This window comes from Falco biarmicus, chromosome Z (genome assembly GCF_023638135.1).
Source record: "Falco biarmicus isolate bFalBia1 chromosome Z, bFalBia1.pri, whole genome shotgun sequence".
In the NCBI taxonomy this organism is placed as follows: Eukaryota; Metazoa; Chordata; class Aves; order Falconiformes; family Falconidae; genus Falco; species Falco biarmicus.
Window position 1 is genome coordinate 17,430,523 of NC_079311.1, and position 19,642 is coordinate 17,450,164.

General features: G+C 43.5%; 1 protein-coding gene and 1 long non-coding RNA gene across 5 annotated transcripts in view; one reads left to right on the forward strand and one right to left on the reverse strand.

Annotated features, from left to right (window-relative positions):
- Nucleotides 1-486: 486 nt before the first annotated feature.
- On the reverse strand, nucleotides 487-14,167 carry LOC130142844 (uncharacterized). 3 transcript variants are annotated; one of them, XR_008819541.1, is made up of 8 exons: nucleotides 13,936-14,167; nucleotides 7,307-7,492; nucleotides 7,130-7,219; nucleotides 3,873-3,943; nucleotides 3,419-3,604; nucleotides 3,136-3,297; nucleotides 1,757-1,810; nucleotides 487-1,261 (listed from the first exon to the last, which is right to left on the reverse strand). It is a non-coding gene; the product is annotated as an uncharacterized LOC130142844 (long non-coding RNA). The 3 variants fall into 3 exon arrangements; XR_008819543.1 differs by lacking the exon at nucleotides 3,419-3,604 and having other exon boundaries at nucleotides 13,936-14,166; XR_008819542.1 differs by lacking the exons at nucleotides 487-1,261; nucleotides 1,757-1,810; nucleotides 3,136-3,297; nucleotides 3,419-3,604; nucleotides 3,873-3,943 and adding an exon at nucleotides 6,212-6,351 and having other exon boundaries at nucleotides 13,936-14,159.
- A 687-nt stretch (nucleotides 14,168-14,854) lies between these two features.
- The window catches only part of ACO1 (aconitase 1), a 39,215-nt gene continuing 34,427 nt past the window's right edge, over nucleotides 14,855-19,642 (forward strand). The window contains exon 1 of one of the 2 annotated variants that reach the window (XM_056325265.1): nucleotides 14,855-14,972. The gene's annotated coding sequence lies outside the window, so the exon portion shown is untranslated. Of the gene's footprint in view, nucleotides 14,973-15,413; nucleotides 15,549-19,642 lie in introns of those variants that run through there. The other variant, XM_056325267.1, reaches the window with a different exon arrangement.

A 19,642-nucleotide genomic window follows, 5' to 3' on the forward strand; every position in this document is an offset into this window, starting at 1 on the left:
ACAGGCAAAATGCTAAAAGCATCCACTTTCTATGTTTTGTGGCAAGATTAGTAAAAAGAGTCAAAATATAATGCCTCTGAAGAGATCGTTTACTTAGTTTTATAGCCAGCTAAATATTTTGCAGTACTTGGTAGGCTATAACCTCATTAAACTCAGGTATTACAACTCTAGGGCAGGCAATACAGGAAAATCCTCATTTTTACAAGTTTCCTGGCTTGGTAGAGGTATATTCTGTAAATCAAGCAAGCTTTACACCTTGGATCTTCTGAATCTTCTGTAACTTTCTTGTACTTTGTATTTCTAGGGATGTTCTCTCTATGACAGATAGAAGAGTGCAAGTTCTGGTACATCACCCCAGTTTATGTACAGAATTAAATGAGTACTATGTGCTGTCAATATCACATCATATTTTTACCCTTTGAGTAATACAGTAAATTTCATTAGTGCCTCCTTGACACTCAGTAAAATGAAATCCAGTTACTCAACTCCTTCATGAAGCAATTTATTTGTAAGCAAGCTGCAAAAAAATTACAATAATCAATCAGGTCAGAACCAGGCACACGGAGGATATATAAGTAGAGAGTGGAAAGCAGGTGGACCCACACGGTGGCTAGTGAAAAGATGAGGGGCAATGGGCACAAATTGAAATAAAGAAAATTCCATTTACATCCAAGAAAAAGCTTTGTTTTACTGTAAGGGTGGTCAAAGACTAGAACAAGCTGTCCAGAGAGGTTATGGACTCTATCCTTGAAAATACTCAAAACCCAAGTGGACACAGCCCTAAGTCACCTGCTCTAGGTGACTCTACTTTGAGCAGTGGGTGGGATAGATGACCCCATGGGTGCCTACCAGCCTCTGTGGCCCTGTGAGGCAGGTTTGACAGCAAAGACAGTCAAGACTGGTAGTCCTTCTGTTGACTGGGGCTCATACTGCAGCAGTGGGACCAAATGTGGCAGCCTAAAACAGGTAGAAGGAGCTTCTTGAAAAAGTGGGCTCTCCTGGCCATCGGGTTTCCTGGTTTATTGAAGAGCTCCAAACACTCTCCTCCACTTGCAGAACAGGAGTGGGAGCCATTAGCTTCCCAAATGCCAGATCAGCTTGCTAAATTTCTTTTTCTATATGAAGTTTTGTTTACTTGTTGGTGAGGTGAGAAATCCAATGGTATGCCATCTCACAGCAGAGTGTCAAGCAGGAGCCTTTCTGAGCTTAGCTGGATCTTCTGTGTCATTGACTTCTGTTTTCTGAATTTCTTTCCATACCACTAGGCATTGAAAGACAGGTGTGACATGAAGTATATGTGGAGGTAGAAAAGGAAAATTTAAAATAAACTGTGGCTTCTGTGAACAAAATTTAAAACACAGGCAGGACTTTTTGAATGTATCCTACTGTGGGCAGCCAGTCAGAAGAGCAGGCTTGGGGGGGAGGGGAGGGGGGCGGGGGTTGGTTTGATTTGGTTTAAACTAGCGCATCAGTATTTGGAAATTGAGGGATAATCTTGTAGAAATGGCTCATGAAGTTGAGCTTCCTAGGCAGAAGTTTCAGATTTTTAGCTTTTTCATCTCTCCATAATTTAAATTGGTGATGTCTGAACCTAAAGCAAATCCTGATGTTTATTTGATATCTTTTTTGCAAAAATCTCACAACTGAAGAGACAAGGAAAATATTAGATCACATTTGTGCACTCTGACCTGCAATGGAAAGCAGAAGAGAAATGCTACTTCTCAAACCTACACTACAAAAAAGTATTAATAAGTACCTAGCATTTAATTAGTTTTCTTTTTTGCTTCATTGTAGCTCTACAGCTTACTTCCTGGAAAAAAAAAAAAAAGTCTTTAAAACAATTGTTCTGATCACACTAGAAATAAATCAAGTGCAGACTTGTTGGTCATAAGCACCAACAACTGCCCTTGAGTAAGAGAAGCAAAACCTCAGACATGGAGAGCCAACACAAAGTTCTGGTGTAGTTTCAAGTTATGCAGTAAGATAGCTGGTATGTCTTTCAATATTTGATTTGATTCTTTATATAGCCAGATTAAGAGATTATACTTTTTCAGATAAAGGTTATAATAAAGAACACACTAGACTACACACGCTTTAAAAAAAAGGGAAAATTAAAATGTTTATCCTCTTGAACTCCAGAAAATAAATTATATTAGATATTAATATTTACATATAAAATATACCACTCCACACATGGTTACAGAGACTTAGATCAAAAGCAAGAGCTTCAGTTTAAATACATCCATCTCCTCTGGTGAAGAAACCTACAGTGGTAACATCAATAATGCAGCTTTATTTTAACAAAATCATTATAGTCAACATAAGTGTTTAATAAAGAGGTAGAGACACTTATCACAGGCAGACATAAATGCAGAACTCCTACAATATTTTAGCATTTACACTTGTTATCTTGGGAGCTTCTCTGGTTGTGCTAACAAAATTGATACTTTTAAATAGTATGCTGTCTCAGAGCTGAAAGGGAAAACAACCCGTGTAACAACAGAGACAGCTTAAGAGGCTGAAGCTTTATGTCCACTCAGCTAGCAAATAAGATGATATGACAGCCAAGGTATTTGTGCTCCAAATCCACTGATTTTTAACATTTAGTAACTTATTTCCAGCTCTTGCATTTCAGCACAAATAACTTCCTGACAAAGAATATTAGGGATTTTCTCAGAGTTAAGGAATCACTCATCTGGGGGTAAAAAACCCAAACCCAAACAAACCAAACCCAAAAACCAACTAGGGTTTAATTTATTTATTGTACAGCTTGTTAGTTTAGTTTATTTAATCATGTTTTGTCTCTGAACCTAGGGAACACGTAAGCGAATGGAGTAGCTAACTCAGTGCATTCTGAACTGCAAAATAAGCAGAAACACCCATGTATAGAATAACAGATTGCTGTTTAGGTTTGGTAAGAGTTGTGCACACTGAAGAAAAGTTTTCCATGTAGCACAAGTCTGAAGTTGCTAAAACCGCATTGCAGCTTCTGTTTCTGCACTCTAAACATGCATCAGAAAACCAGTATATAAACGACCATTTAATAACGCCTTGTTTCTCTTTACGTCTGATTGAGCCTGTCAGCCCACAGGATGCATCCACTCCTTCACCAGCAAGAAAATAAGGAAACACCACCTGTGTGCCCATGCCCTTCATCCTAGACTCCAGAGTGATGTGGTCATGCAGGAGGTGCTCCTTTGGCAGTGTCACTGGTGCACACATGGATGACAGGGGGTGATGGTCCAAGGGCTGGACAAAAGCATCACAGATCTAAGGCCTTGGCAAGCAGCAGACCCCCTGAGACAGGAAGTCTGGTCAGCAAAAGCAGTCTCCGGCCACCGCCACTCACTCTGTCCTCACGTGGGGGCATGTGTTTCAGGCTCTGATGCCTTTCCTGACCAAACTTGTTCCTGCTTACCTGTTCTCAGGGTGTTGCTCCCGAGTGCCCTCTGGTCACATCTGCATGATCAAAAGGATCCTGCTGCCAGGAATCACAAGCTCCCAACCTTCCCACCTTGGGGGTCCCAACCCGTGACAAAGTCAAGCCGCTCTTATGCAGCCATCACAGCTGAATTACTAAGAGAAGTCATCACTGTGGACTTAACTGTGACTAAATTATGACCAATTTATAATTATTTGATGATTGAATGATAATTAAGTAGTAATCAAATGGTGATTAAGCAATAATTGAATGGTAATTAAACTGGTTTGATGAGGATTTGACAATGATTTAAGTGATGATTTAAATAGTGATTGGATGGCAGTCAGACAGTCTACTACTTACTACACTTTCAATACTTAAGCTACAGTTGGCTATATAAATGTTGCTAACATACAATACACTTTTAGGTCTAATATAAAACATCACTTACCTTGTTACAGATACCAGATGCTGGGTAAGGAATCTCTCAGCCTCGAGGAGTAACCCTGAGGGGCGTCCCTGCTGAAAGTGAGGCCAGTCAGCTGCCATGCAGGAGAGCTCAACAGGCTCAGGGGGGCTACAGGTATCTATAGCATGAAGTGATCAACTCCTAGTCAGCCATACGTGGTGTATGTGCAGGATGCAGCCATAGCAATTCTAGTTTTGCCTAGTCCCAGCTCAGGCTGGTACTGCTAGCCCCATGGAAGACATGGCCTCAGCTCCTGGGCTCTGAGAATGGCCTGGCACTGTTCTCATGGTGCGCACAGCAGGGCCTGCTTGTTGGCAATGCCTGAACCAAGTGCTGTTCACTCAGTCAGAGTGGGCACAGCCATCACAGCAGCACCGGGCCCCAGCTCTTGCCTTTGCACAAACATCTCCTTGGAAAGACTCTGTTGCTCTCCTGCTTATCCTCCCTGATGCTACGTGGTGTGTTGGCCTTCTTCCATAGCTTCTGCACCAGGTGGCCCTGTACCTCTGCCAGACCCTGCCCTCCGATGGGTAAGGCCAGTGTCACCCCAGACCTGGCCCTGGGGAGGGACACCAGGCACCCCCTATAACCCCACACCTAGAGGGACCCATGCCTTCCTTCTGGAGCAGCATTTGGTCTGATGCTAAGGGGTGTGCTATCAGGCTAGCTCCAGCTGTCCTGTACAGTCTTCCAGCAGTATTTCTGTGCCCCCTTGGTGTCCCCTGTTAGGCTACTGCTGTGCTAAAGGACAGCCACCCCCCCACCCCACCCCCCCCACCCCCGGCCTGACCACTGCTCTCTGGTCTAGCTGAACAGGAGCAAATAACAGGGAACCACTGACTCGGAGCTGCTGTGCTACATAATGAGGAAAACACAAGCAAGAGCAGAAGACTATACCTACGAACAACAGAAAACTGGTCTGTTAAGTGCAAAGTCCCTGTTTGCTCCCCCTGGTTACCATTACATTTCCTTCTTCTACTCTGTAATAGAGTAAGTCTGTGACAAAAATGGTCCCTGCTCAGTGCAGTACAGGCTTGGTTCATGGGAAGATCCATACTGTGAATGCTGATGCAAGTACTGGTTTTGTAGGTGTTTATTTCATTGAATAATGCAGATAGGAGGGGGTCTCTGGAGCTCAGAGCAGGGACAACCTCAAAGGTATATCTAACTTTGGTATTGAAGCAGTTCTCTGCTTCCTCCCAGCAGGGCCATTGACCTGCTCTTTTGCCTTGTTATGCAGACAACTTTACAATTTTCTCAGTTCAGGCCTTTGGGAAAAGTGTGACTTTTCCAATCTGTCCTGCAAGTAAAACAAAAATCTGCTCGTGTGCTCTATGACATAACTTGTCAGGACCAGCAGGTGGTCATGGATGTAGTACAGAAACTTCCAAGGTGTGCAGGGCAGATGATGGTTTGGGCAACAGCATGACATCTTGGAGGGTCAGGCAGAGAAGGCCATGTGGAAGCAGCCAACATCCTTAAATTCCCCAGAGGCCAGAGGAAATGAACACCCAACATCAAAATGGGTCCACAGCGATCCTGACCCTTCACATAGCCAGATGGGGACAGGCACCAGCACCTCCAGCAGTAAAGACACAACAGGCCTGGAAGCAGCTCCTGGGAGAGAAGCCAACAGCTCCTCTGCACAGCCCCAACCCAGTCATCCACTGCAGGTGTCAGCCAGTGCAAGGCTGGTTATGGGATAAAAAAGCCATGAACCCTGCAGTTTCCCATCACAGACCACTGGCATCATGAAAATCTCTGCATTGGAGTCCAACCTGGCTTTCCCTTAGAGACCACCAAAACAGAGCCATTGCTTCTTAGCCCAGGGATTTCCTTACAAACCACTGCACTGGCCCTAGGTGCTGCTCCTGGCAACACCTCTGGCTGTTGTGGACTCCCAGGTGTCATGTCAGTTTCTTCTTCTTCCATAAGCACTGTTTAGCTGATCAGAGAATCAGTTCAGCTTGAGTATTTCTGTAAGTTGGACTCAACCTCAAAAATACTTCAATCCCTAGACAATGCCATTGCAGGTGCTTGGGATCTTTTTTCCTATCCGAAGCACTCATGCTACACTCCCTTCTTCACTATACAAATATAATAACTGTTTTGTTTGTGTGGGGTTTTTTTTTAAAGCAAAGCAGCTTATTACGTCTTCCTGGAAGGCTCCCCTGCTTCCAGATGCCCACTCAGAAAACACTGGAATATAAGTAATTTTTGCTTGCTCCTGAAAGCTTAAGAGGTTAAAGTTACCAATAAATACTTGAATGCATTATTCATTAAGAAGAATTTCGAAGATTAAAGACACATCAAATAGTTGCTGAGGTTTGGCAGTTTAATTCTAAATTAGTTTCACAGGGAAAAAAATGAGTTTTCAACACCTCCTTCCTGTGTGTTAGCATTATCTTCAGGTTGAGAAAGCAGAATTCAGGGTGGGATTTTACGACAGCTTGCCATTTGCCTAGGGGTTTAGCCAGAGGAAAGAGAATGTGAAATAACAGGGTGTAGTGTTAAAGCGCAGCAGATACTCATTAACTTTAATGCGAATGCTTAGTCCAGAACTAGGCTTCTGTAACCTAGGTAAGTTTTCTTTGCAAATGGACTAAACTAAGTATTGCCAGTGTAATTTTTACTGTGGAACAAGATCATCCAGGGGTGGAATAGCCCCTTTCAGTCATTACCCTCCAAATAACACATTTACAAAATCTCATAAAAGGCAAAATTACACAAGAGCTGCATCAGGCCAATACTAAATGCTATTAGAAGGCGGACATTTAAAAAGAGGCTTAGCTTTAGTGTATGTTGAAAGCACCACAAAATTAAATCTGGCTGTTTAGGAGCTGTTTGCATAGGGAACATGACCAAAGTATCTCATCAGTGTTTAGTAAATAGATTTTCAGTGGTTGTGGTCAGTTAAGGTACTGTATTTTAAAAAAAAAAAAAAAAGTGAATGGGTTTTCACTGATGGAAATTAAGCATTCAGCGGCTGGTAGCATTCAGACTAACATTTCATAGTAAGTTCCATTGGGTAGATTGCTCTTGGCACAACCACAGCTTTTGATTAAGGTTTGTGGTGAATAAAGCAGTCTATTCACTGAGAGATCAACAATGGACGTCAACTATTTGCACACAGAGCAGTAGTAGAGGTTTAGCCACTCTTGCGGCATTTTAAATGTTGTGCTAAGAAGCAGGACAAAAAGAGACACTAATCTCTGTTTCCTTCCCTATGTTATCCTCACCTGCTGTGTTCAGTGGGTACACTGTTAGTTAGTGCAACCACTGCAGGAGATCTGAATGAAGGCTTACTTGTACAGAAAGATCTGGACTACCTGCAAAGGGGCAAAAAAGACAACTTTTAAAATAGAAATAGTATCGCAGTGCCTGGTGTGAGATGTAATTTAGCCCTATGTTCTCACTTTTGCTAGGTGTCAGGGTATATCCCTCATGATGCATTATTCTCTGACCCCAAATGCAGGAGGATACATCAGAGAAACATCCATCCTGATTGTGCCAATGATCTGGTCTGGTCAGGAATCCTTGGAAGAAACTAAGTGGAAGATTCTTGAATTGTGACAACTGTTTTTATTCACGATGTTAACTTCCTACAGGAAAAATGAGAAATCAAAAAGCAAAGTACTAGTACAAAAATTTGGGGAAAAATAGGCAATATCCAACTTTTAATTGAAAAGTAGTTAAGAACAGTTAATCAGGCATAAAGATAAGCAAAATGTTATGGACAAACACAGCCTACCATTAGGGTGTAGCAAAGCAATTGCTGCTGCTTTTCTCTGCCTCTTTAATGCTCTTTGAGCAAAACAAGTATGTATAGGCAGTGTAAAATACAGACCTCTTTTCAAGAAGCATGTTCTCTACTGCTTTCTATAACGTGCCAGCTGCTTTTACAGCTATGATTAAGTGTTTGCTTTTGATGCAGGTGGCAAATAGTTAATTTCAAAGTGACAGCAGAATGTTCCCATTTTCACACTTTGGAGAAATTATTAGAACTTACATCAGAAGTTCTCCTGACATGAATATGGAAATCGGGAATAACAGGAGAGACAGACAGACTGGAAAATGATGAATTTCAGGTTGAAAACAAGTTTTTCTATCACCTCCCCTACTGTAGAGAGATCAGTAAGATTTATTTCCAAATGCTTCCTTGTCTTCCTTCATCTCCATATACTTAGGAAGCAGAAAAGAATGGTGAGCCTTAGTTCTTAGCTTTTGCACTGAACTTGGCTCTACTTTCCTCTCAGTTCAGGAAGGAAAATTTTGGCACAACCTTACACTATCACTGAGTTGTCCAAGGGTAAAAATGGTATTTTGCAAATAAGGCCTAAATAAGCACTGAAACTAGTATCAGCAGGTGGATTAAATATGCACATAGATGAATAACACCTAAGGAAAATGAAATATTCCCTGTTCTTGTATCTTTCATCAGTAATGTCGTAGTTTGTATTTGTTATTAGAGCAAGACTACAACTGCTCCATTTAAGAACAATTATTATCCACAGGAACTCCAAGAGGATGTATGTGAAAGCAGAGCCTTTGCTAAGGTAATAAGACATGTCCAGATGTTTTCCCCCCCTCAGAAATTAGCAACCAGGGATACAGGGAGAACACTGTCCTTTCTACTTACTGAAGTCTTGTGCTGTTTGACCACTGCTAGTGTGTGGAGGCAGTAGGAAAGACAGCTGTCTGCCTCCAGATTTAGGGCCGAGGTGCTATTCTCCCCCCACAGGCTTACAGTAAGTTTTGCACATTATTTTGCATAAGTCCCTTACTGCAGGGCTACAGTGTTGTCTGAGTGGTCTATAAAAGTGAAAAGTGACAGTATGCCTCGTTTCGTGTAAGTCCGAACAGCTCTGCTAAAAGCTGGGCAGCTGCTGCAGCATGGATCTGATCAAGTCGAGCTCCAGACTTCAAGTATTTAGCCAGTTCAAAGATAGTTCAGTATTTGCTGAATGAATTATTTTGAGCCTTTTCCATCCTTTATGGCTAGTGTATTAACCCTTGCAGAATCTATCCAGAAATTAACCTATATTTCTATGATAACAGTATTACTTACAAATTGTTTCCTACTCATTTTACTAACAATGCCTGTCGAGTTTCAACACATTTTCTTTTTGCCCCATTTTCCTCTTTTTCTAACCTGCTTTTATTATCAAAGCAATCCTCCTGACTTGTTCTCACACTCTTTATTTGGAGGATCGTTACATGATGTTTATTTTTCTTAACAATCTTACTGCAATTAACTGCAAAATCATCTTAATTTGACTGCAAATGACCAAACTGTTCTGACACCACCCCTGCGTTCCCATCAGACTTTATGTCAAACTGCTTTTACCTAATTTCTACCAGTGACAGCTTTAAAATTTCCATCCCATGTTATTTAAGGCATCCAACAAATTTAGATCTCATATTAACCTTCTCTGCAAAGCAGAAATAATTCTAAAATTTGAGGTGTGGCCATCACCTCTGTTTGTAAAAATTACAGACAAGACAGCATAACAAAGAATCTGCTCCACAGCTTAACTTGCACAATGCTTCACGGAACTCTGAAGGGCAGAATCAGAAATTGTTTTCCTCTATCTGGAGCTACAGAAAGACATATTTAGTGAAACATCTAGGCCTCCACCAGCCTGGGTTAATACAGCATTTAAGACTAGTGACTGCACTGATTTCAGCTGCATTGCTAAAATACGTCACAATGGTTCCCTCTTCTCCCTGACTTCAGGAGTAACTGATGTTTGAAAACGATTGTTTCTTAAGAGGAAAAGGCACAGGATTTTTCAAGTTTGTATGCTTTTATTCACTTGTAAAAACAGCTATCACTTTGGCTAAATCCTCACAATTATGCAGCTCTTCTAAGCTTTTCTTAAATACCGGTTAATCCTAACCCAGAATTTGCTTGTGTTTACACATCAAGTCCAGAATTTTGAACATGAAGTTGATCCCACATTGCAGGAAAAATGTAAACTAAAGCAAAGACAGTGTTACTGTTTCTTCTTCCTATTCCTGTAAGAAACCTCCTTGCTATTGGAGTAACTCCTGAATTGTAAGCTACAAAAAAGAAATACACCATCAACTTACTACTTAGAAGTGAGAGAACTCACCGGAATAGTCCCCACAGGAATTGGGTAAACCAAGTTCTGGATGTCTAGGCAACTACAAATTAATTACTAGTCAGTACAGGGAATGGAAGGATAGTGCTGTAGTGAATGCTAAAGGCTAATGTTTACCAGTCACCAAATGCATGACAGCGAGCATGTGGTAGGCAACAGATGCCTCTCAGGGAGGGGTTAGTCATTCTGTGCAAGTTCTTTAGGCTGGTATAGCAGCAGAGTGAAAACCGGTAGCTTAGACTGGCCACATGATGCACAGTATAGCAGCCTGGGCTACAGAGTTTGTTTCTTCTACCAACTTTCTGCATTAGTTTACTCCCCACTTCATCCCCTTTCAGCTGTATCAGATGAATAATATTTTCTGTAAAGAGTCCTGAGCTCAGTAAGGCAGTGTTACTGCAACAGCAACCATGAACAGCACAGATCCAGCCTGTGTGCAAGAGTATTGTACACTGCAATACCAATACAACATCGGTTATACACCAACATCTTAAAGAAAATTATGAATATGGGTTGTTTTAGGGTGAGCATGCCCAAGAATCTAGTCCATGTTAAAGTCCTCTGTGCCATTCCAGCTATGCAGGAAGATCTACTGGTGGCCAGCAAGACTTCTGCATTTACTGCAAGTGACATCATTAATAGGGACAGGAATTACCCTCCCAGTTCTGTGCTGCGCACAGTTTTTCTTTCTGGTGCTCAGTACAGCGACTATAAGCTGATCAGAGATTATCCACGTCTAAAGAAATTCTGCAAAAGCATTATGTAGTCTGGTGTTGAAGGCAGAGGGCTGACAGTCAAGTGACAGCAGTTTTATTTGTCTCGGTCTCAATTTATGCTTTGATTTTAGGTACATAATCCCGTTCTCAACTCCCTTTTCTTCAATTCACGCAGCAGAGTTAAACAAGTGCTTTTATTCTGCAAGAGAACTGTATGGTTCCTTGACAGTACCCCCGTGTGGATTTCGACGCGAAAGCAAAATCAGGGTCTGAACTCCCAAGACGATGCCCTCTTACTGGTAGTGGGTGACGCCAAGCCTCCGCTGAACCCCATTTAACCAGTAGATGGCAGAACTTAAAGCTTTGTTTTGATACTGAAGCTGAACTATGAACTTCAATAAGCATTACTGCAATTATATCAGTTGAAGACTCATTTAAAGAAAGATTTAAGTAAATCAGTGCCAAGACTAGAGGCAAATAATGTTTATTAAAATATGCTGACCACAGAGATTCCTTTAGAGGAGGCATATTCATCTAATTAAAGAAGCAGCAAGCCCCCACTGATTTAAATATCCAGAACCTGCTCAACTGATCTTCTGAAAGACGCCAGATTCTCTTTTCAGACTTGTACAGTGATGATTTGAACAGCTTAAAACAGTTAAGTGTATATGACTGGTGATGAAATCTGGTCATTAACTCCGTTGTGAGCTGCCAAAGAGATTTGTTTTCCTATACTCGGGACAAGCTGTAGGCCTGTAACACACAAGCCTCACCAGTTCCCAAACTCATTCACAGATGACTCCTGGAGTGAAATGCTTTTACCGAGTGCTGAATTCTTTGAAATTATTAATTTGTATCGTGCAGTGCAGAACATAATATGTTATATATAACATGGTATATTATATACAAGGTGGTGCTTGTGGGGACACAGCACTCCAGTGCAAGCCTCATCAGGCGATGTCATTTTTTTTGCAGATAACCAGGAAAAGCAGGAGGACACATGCAGACTGTGCTACTACGGAACACTTCTTTGGGTTGACTACTTCCAAGGGCAAACAGCTCTGGGTACTCTAGGCTGACAGCTCTAGTTCATTGTCTCCCTCTCATCCCAGACCGAGACAGATTGCAGCAATCCTGTGATTGCTGCAACCTCAGTGATCAGCTAAAACTCCATGGAGGATTAGCACAACACAGTCTACTAACTGCAGTATGTTAAGGCTTTATTGGCTGTAATGAGCTGAATGCAGTCCCCTGGGAATGCCAAGAATTTGTAACTTCTTGATAGGATCAGAGTGAAATATGTTTAGGAGTGCAACAGTTAAGTCAGCTAGGGATTGAATAGACATGATACACTCCATGGACTTCCAGGATACTGCTTAGTTAATAACCGAAAAGAACACTCTAGAAGGAATCTAAGGTTAGATCAAGCCTCTTGTACATGGATTTGTCCAGTAAAACAGAAAGGATAAAGGACTGACACATAGTTCCTCATCTGCTGTGAAACAATTCAATTAAAAACCCCTAAAAAACAGGAAGTCACAAGCACTGGGATACTCATGACTACAACATGAGAAGCGTTGTTGCTCCCATTTGCATCCATCCTCACTGCAAGAACTGAAAATCATTTCCTTTAACCCTGATTCAGCACAATGCATGGTTGCCCAAGAAAACCGTTGGACATCCTTGCAATCTGATATTAAAATCAAGAACCCATTTCAGTAAACATCTTCCTTACAAATAATGGCCCTGAGGTACTACTCATCTCCTAGCAGTCTTGGAAAAGAAACAAACCCACCAACTTTTAATCACCTGCTAAATAAGCCACATTATTGTAAACTCAGCCCTGCTGAGAAGAATAACAGCTTCAAATACCCATGCTGCAAGCACTAGCTTGCAATAACCTTCAGACAGCATTACCATAAACCCTTGAATGAACAGCATACTTTCCAATCCCACAATGGCCTGTGTGTCCTTAAATATAATGAGCAGATGCTGCAGCAGTGCTGCCTCTCTGCTGAGAAACCTTCCATCCCACCTGCAACCTCGGGGGCCACCCCCACAAACATAAAAGAAAATACAAATCTTGCAGATACTCGCTGGGAGAAGTCAGAGCTGATGAATGGATTTCCCATTTCTGTTGCTGACCTGCTATTTCAGTAGTCTTTGCTCTTTGCCCAAGAGATTTTAGCTCACTCAGATTTTGCAGCAACTGCTTTGGTATCTAGGTATGAAAGATTTTATTCGCAATTCAAAACTCTGTGATGCATGTCGGCCTTGGAAGTCTGTTCTGTTAGAAACAACAGCAAAAATCACAATCCTTTTTTGTTTTAAAGTGAGTGACCCAAAGAGTTATTGCAGGACTTTATCTCACCGAGGGGAACTTGCTGAAACACTTTCATTACTAGTAAATAAACATATACAAAAATTAAAAATTCTATCTATTAATAAAAATCTAAGGCTCTAAGTAAAGCACTACGAGGTTTTAGAAATGTTCTGGCATGTCACACCACCAGAGCCATCAAGTATTTTGTGGAGTCCTGAAGAAAACATGGGCCTCCTCCTTCAACTGCCAGACTACAAACGTCTTTATTCTGAAAAACCTCAGTCTTGTGAACCTCACTGGCTGAAGGTTTGAAAAGTGTATTATGAATGAATGTCCAGTTTCATGTCTGTCTAACTTCACCATTTCTTAAAACAAATCATGTCCTAAAAACATGGTCAATTTAAAAAAAAAAGAACTCAGATGCACATGAATTACTTCATGAGATATTTTTGCTCAACAGAAAACAGCCCAACCTGGAAAAGAATTTGAATGATAACTCAAAAGTATGATAGGTTGTATATGACAGGACATTTAGAGGTAGCAAGTCAGAGGATAGTAGGTGTAACTACAGAGGGGCCCTAGAAGTCTTACCTGTACCTGTATAATCAGTACCAGGTGTGCCAAAGCCAGGATTTCAGTATTTGGTTAAAAAAAACCAGAAAACCCTACACAATATATCTTGTTTGTTAGTTCCCAAGATCCTACCACTGATTCTCCCTGGTCTGCCAGTTCCAGCTGGACAGGGTGCGGGCAGGAAGATCTACTGTGCAGGAACCCAACCCACAGCCCACCAGGAGAGCAGCCTCGGGCATTTTCTAGGTTTCATCTTTCTGAGCAGAGAAAAGCACTGCCATTTTCACTCCTTATGTCAGCATGCTTACCTCACACCTGCTGCTCAGCAGCAAAGCTGGGAAGCAGCCCTGTTTGCTCTTAGCCTGAGCTTTCCTCTAGGAAAAAAACCAACACATTACACATCTTCTTCTCCTCCAGCTCCAACTCTCAGCGGCTGGCACATCTCCTAGCCGCTGCTCTCCAAGACCTTCTCCAGACTCGTAACACACATCTGCTGGCTTTCCACACAACTCCCCCTTCCTATTTATCTAATGATTTTCCTGGAATTAGATGTTTCTCAATTTATTCAGGCCCAGACCATACACTGTGCTGTTGTGGGTGCGCTGGGCACTGGAAGCCAGGCCATATCTCTCTGCTGTGGTGGTGATGCTAATTAGGTCCTGCAGGACACCCTGTACTCTGACGTTGAACTGCAGTACTGGCATCACGATATTGATCTCTCCTGGTTTATAAGTAACACGCTGTTTCGCCAACGGCCGGGCCAGTCATCTCTCCCCCAGGCTGCCGAGTAGTGCCCGGGGATGCCTCTCCCATCGCACGGCCACGGGGCAGCAAGCGACCTTGCACCAGACCCCATCGTTCCCAGTGCCGGGGCGCCCGGGCCCGGGCCCCAGCAGTGCGCAGGGTGCTCCCGGCACCGACACCGCACAGCAGGGCCCGGAGGGGGCCGCCCCAAGCTTTGCGGCGCCCGCCGCCGCCATGGCTCGGCCGGCAGCGCAGCCCCGATCCGACCCAGCTTCGGGCCCGGTACCAGCACCCTGCCCGCCCCCCGCGCTCGGCGATGACCCTCCGCACGGCTCCGCGTCTGCCCTCTGGCAAACATCGGCCCCTGCGAGCCGACCCGCGCCGCAGCTGAGGGCAGGAAGGGGAAATACATCCCGCCCCCCGTGCCCCGCCCCGCCCCGCCCCCCCGTGCCCCGCCCCGCCCCGCCCCCCCGTGCCCCGCCCCGCCAATGCCACCGCGGCCGGCCTTGGGGGCGGAGCCAGCCCGCTCGCAGTTCCTCTCTGCCTGCGCCCGGCGGTAGCGGTCAGCAAGCGGCGGCGGCGCGCTCCTCCTCGGCCCGCGGTGAGTGCGGGCTCCGGCGGGGCGCGGCCGCCCCGGGGCCGCTTCCCCTGCCGCGGCGGCGCCGGGCCCCGCCAGCCGCGGGGGAAGCTGGGGGCCGAGGGGCGCGCCGCGGGAGACCCGCGGCGGGTGCGGGCCAGGGCGGACCGCCGGTGCAGTGGGCCGGGCCCCGGTGCAGGGGCCGCAGGCGGGGTTCTGGAGCGGGCCGGTACTGCGGGGGGAGGGCGGCCCCGGCAAAGCGGCCCTGCGGGCGGCACGGGACCGGGAAGCCGAGCGGCTGGCCAGGCCCTGCCCGGCTGGAGCCCGGCCTCATCGGGAGCCGGGTACGGGAACAGGCAGTTGCAGAGCTGAGAAAGAAGAAAGATTTGGGTAGAGGAGGAGAGCAGAAATGGAGGGGAGGTGTGCTGCCCTATCTTTATCTAGGCAAAGCTTTTTCGTTAATTTCATGCTGGGACAACTCCAGCCTTTGTTGGTGTTTCAGTAGCACCAAGTGGCAGCGGGCTGTGCATGGTGCCTGTGTGGAGCGTGCGGCAGCCCGGCTGTGCTGCAATAAGGTAACAGAACTGCAACATCGGTAAGGTAAGGCAGGGAAGGGATGGGAGAAAAGCATGGGAAGGTGAAGCCTGTGTTAATGCAAAGTGACGGGTTTTACTAGTTCGGGGGTTTTGGGCAACAAAAACCGTGTGTTTTGCGTTCATGGCACCGGCAGCAGGGGCAGGTGCTCAGTAACAGCAGCAGCCACGGAGGCTGGTAGTGCAGGTGCAGGTACTCGCGTTGTGGCCTAACCTGGCAGAGGGCTGTGGCAGTGGAGATGCCCTGTTTCAGAATCTGGACTAGGTGTGTGTTTGGATTAGTCCTTGTGTATCTGTTCAGTGCATTGCTGTGTTTCATAACACCACCACAGTTCCTTCTTACTTTTTAACTGGTGGTTGTACTTTGATATTTGGTTTCCAGCTCTAAAGCTACCATAGGGATGGGGTGGGGGAAGATGGCGAGGTCAGGTCTTCAGTATTCTTTACTATCAGCAGAAAACTAGGTCTAAAACATAGGATTCTCTCTCCAAACAATTGGAATTGAATTAATATCTCCAAGCGCTCATTGCTGTTACTATTGTTCAGACTGGCTCTATCAATCCACTATACTGAAGTAAAGGAAGACCACCCTAGAGAAGTATTAACACTGGAATGTTTATTTGGTATTGCTTTGCTTAAAAGCAATTGTGCTCCATCAGAATGTCCTAATAAACTTCTGGGGATTGTTACTTCTTCAAAGAAAGTAGAAGGAATTTATAATGTGCGTAGAGTAGGAAGTGCAGCTGACTCTCGGGCCCTCCAGGATCAGTGGTGTGTGTGAGGAGTTACTAAGAAAAATGTCGATACTTTAATCATCCTGGGCTTTGTAAGATAGAGGAAATTCCTGGAGAGGTTTTCAGTGAATGATGGAATCTGCTCACTTAGCAGTGCTTTGCAGAGTCTATCATGCAGAACTGCTGCTGAACTGAAGACTGTAGGGCTTTCAAACTGCATTTTTGTTGTCATACCACATTTGTAATTTAGCATGTTTCTTTCTCTCTGGCTCCCTTTAGCCAGAGGATAATATATTCCCATTTGATATTATTAAATTAAAATGGTGGAAGAGATGAAACGATAATTGCAGAAAACCAGAGAAGAAACACTAATAATACTTAAACAGTAAGAATAGCAGCAAATCTCTTTTGCTAGTATTTTCTGACATAGACTCTCACTGTAGGATTTCATCGCATATTAGCTTGAAATTTTTTCCCTCCTTGAGGTAACAGTCTACTTAAGATCACTGGAAGGTTATGGTTTGAAGAGTGGTCCCTTTCCTTTTCTGAAACAGAGAGATGGTAAAAAGGAGTCTTAATTTCCAGTCTGCTCTGTTTGTGTGAATAGAAGCTAAGAATTTTTCAGGCTTCTTGCCTTCAGTGCTGCCTTAGGGAGTGGTTAGTTCAGAAAATTTCCTCTAGGTATTCGGCACTTCCTCGCAGGAATTGGGACATCCCACGACTCTAGCTAGGGTCAGGACTCTAGAAGCTTGTGAAGGAGGGTGTTTGGTTTTGCTTGATTGTTTGGTGTTGGGGTTTTGGGCGTTTTCTTTTTGTCCCTCCCTCCAAGCTTTTAGTGGAAAATGGTTCTGAAAAAGACAGTTGAATTAAAACTATTTTGTGGAACTTAATTTGCCTTCCCAGGGAGCTTGGCCAGTAAATTCTGGTAACGGCTAGTTGGAATTGATGAAATCTTGTCAGATAGGCACTCATTCTGCTTACAGGCTGAAGCCATGGGTGTTTGAAAGCCAGATTCATCTGTCCAAATAGTTGAATAGCTGCTGTGATTATAGGCTGCAATTTTTGTTGTGAGAAAATTATCTTTCATTATTTCCAGAGCACAAATTCAGGATTTGTCTTGAAATGGCATGAGAAGTTAGAACTTTTTCCCCATGATGCCAGATCTATTTCACAACAGCAGTAATCCTCACATCAGTTCTTCATCCTGAAAGGACTTCTTCCACCTACGTATCTTTAATAGCTCTGAAATAGTTAAGATAGCAAGTTACCAAAAGAAGTTTTAGGGGTACAGAGCTGGTACAGCGGTAATGGTGTGAGTAGAGAGCTGACTCACAATAGCCCTGTTTTGTTTCCCTTTCCCACGCACCTCTGCAGTGTTCCTCCTCCCCTTCACATGAGCCTTTTGAAACAAACGGATCAATACTGAGATGTATTTTAATCCTGCCTGTTGAAATTGACACCAAATTTCAGACTGAACCTTTGTACACACTTACAGTCTGTACTCCAGAATACTTAGTGCTTCCGTGTTAACTTACCGGTGTGAATGTGTTTCTGTGTGTTACACTGGATTTTATTTTTTTTACTAACACTGAAAGCTGGTTCTTTGTTAAAATTGGTCCATGCTGCGTATTTGTTAATGAACAGTGTAAGACTGCTAACGTAGGAGAAATGAGCAGCAAGTTTGTTCAGTGGTAGGAAGTAGGTTAAAGTTCAGAGTTGCTCTTTCAGGGAGGAAAAGAAAAAAAGAAAAATCAAGGCTTCATTTTTTGGAGTTCTGTAGCCTCCAGATAAGCTTCCCTGTATTCTCAGGCATAATTTTTCTTTCGCTGCTCATTTTTCTGCAGCGAAAAGAAAAGTAATCTCTACTTTTTAACTGGGACACACAGTGGTGAGTCTGCTGACACAGCATTCCCTCAACACTTATGCCTGCAATCTGGATTTTGTTAACTGTAAGTATAGCTTGCATTCCAGAAGCTGTCTGAGGTATCCTAGATGCCTGTGCTCGCCCAGATCACCAAAAGCTGGTGAGTTGTGTACAAGAGAAGTGTTTTGACTGTCCCATAAGCAGTAAGTGAACTAATAGTGTTGAAGTAAGGGAGGAGGTAGCATTTGGCTTTCTGGAGGGATGACCCAAGGGAGGGTAATATCCACATCTTGGGAACTGCACATGCTTCTAAACTTCCAGCTCACTTACAGCCAGAGTTAATTTAATACCTAAAGGTTTGATTTCACAGGCTTAATCTCTGAACTAAATCTTCAGTTCCCATATGTGCAACACAGCGCTGCTAACGAAGTAAACTGGTCAAAATGCTTATGACAGCCTGTGAAATACACAAATTATAGAAATATGCACTTAAAAACCTGTCCAGTGCACTGGAAGTGTAGCACATCATGGCTCTGAATAACTCGGTATTTTAGCATTGCAGTTCTAGGCATCAGAAGAAAGCAGTCAAGTCTGCAATCCAGAGTCCTGATTGTGTTCCAGTAGAGTTCCTTGAGTGTTAAAGTTGAAAGGGGTCCCCGAAACTTTGCTTAGAGAGCGTTTATTAAAACTTCCTTTACATATTACTGCATTTTCTTCCAGTGTGCAATAATGGTGTAGTTTATAGTTGCTCAGTCATCAGATGGCTAGTGGGCTTCTCTTTAAGAATCTGTATGTAACGATGGACTTCTGTTGGAGAAACACAAAGATTCTTTCTCAAATATCTTCACTGTTAGCACTGAAATCTTGCTACTGACTGCTTACAGCAATGCAGCACTGTGCATTTCTTATATTGTGTCCTTATCTGTCACATGTGGAATAAGTGTTAAATAGAGCTTCTCTCAATCAAAACAAGAAACCTGTGTTTATTGCAACAGTAGTTGTGGGCATCCACAAGTAATTATAGCTAGATACATTATAAAACAAGACTCTGCTTGTTCTGGTAGTGGTGTTGAACGCTGTCCAAATGCTGGGGGCATTTGTGTTTTGAGTTGGGTTTTTTTTGGTGAGGGGGTGTGCTTGGTTGTGGTTTGGGTTTTGTTTGGTTTTTTTGGTTGTGGGTTTTTTTAAATTTTGTTTGCCAGGTGGTTTTTTTTTGTATGTGTATGTTTTTGTTGTGTTGTGGTTGTTTTAGCTTCCCCCCCCCCCCCCCCCCCCCCAGGGTAACAGAAACTTTTTTTTTAGGCTTGGATATTTACTTGGATATTTAAACTACAGTTTCTTTTCCCTACCACGCAAATAGCTGTATTAGTTTTTTTCTAAACTGACTTAAGATATGGATGGATTTACTTACCAAAGTTTTGCTACTGCAGACACTTGACTAATAGTGGAGGGGTTGGACTAATAGTGGAGGGGTTGTCTTTCCATATGAAAAATTCTGACTTC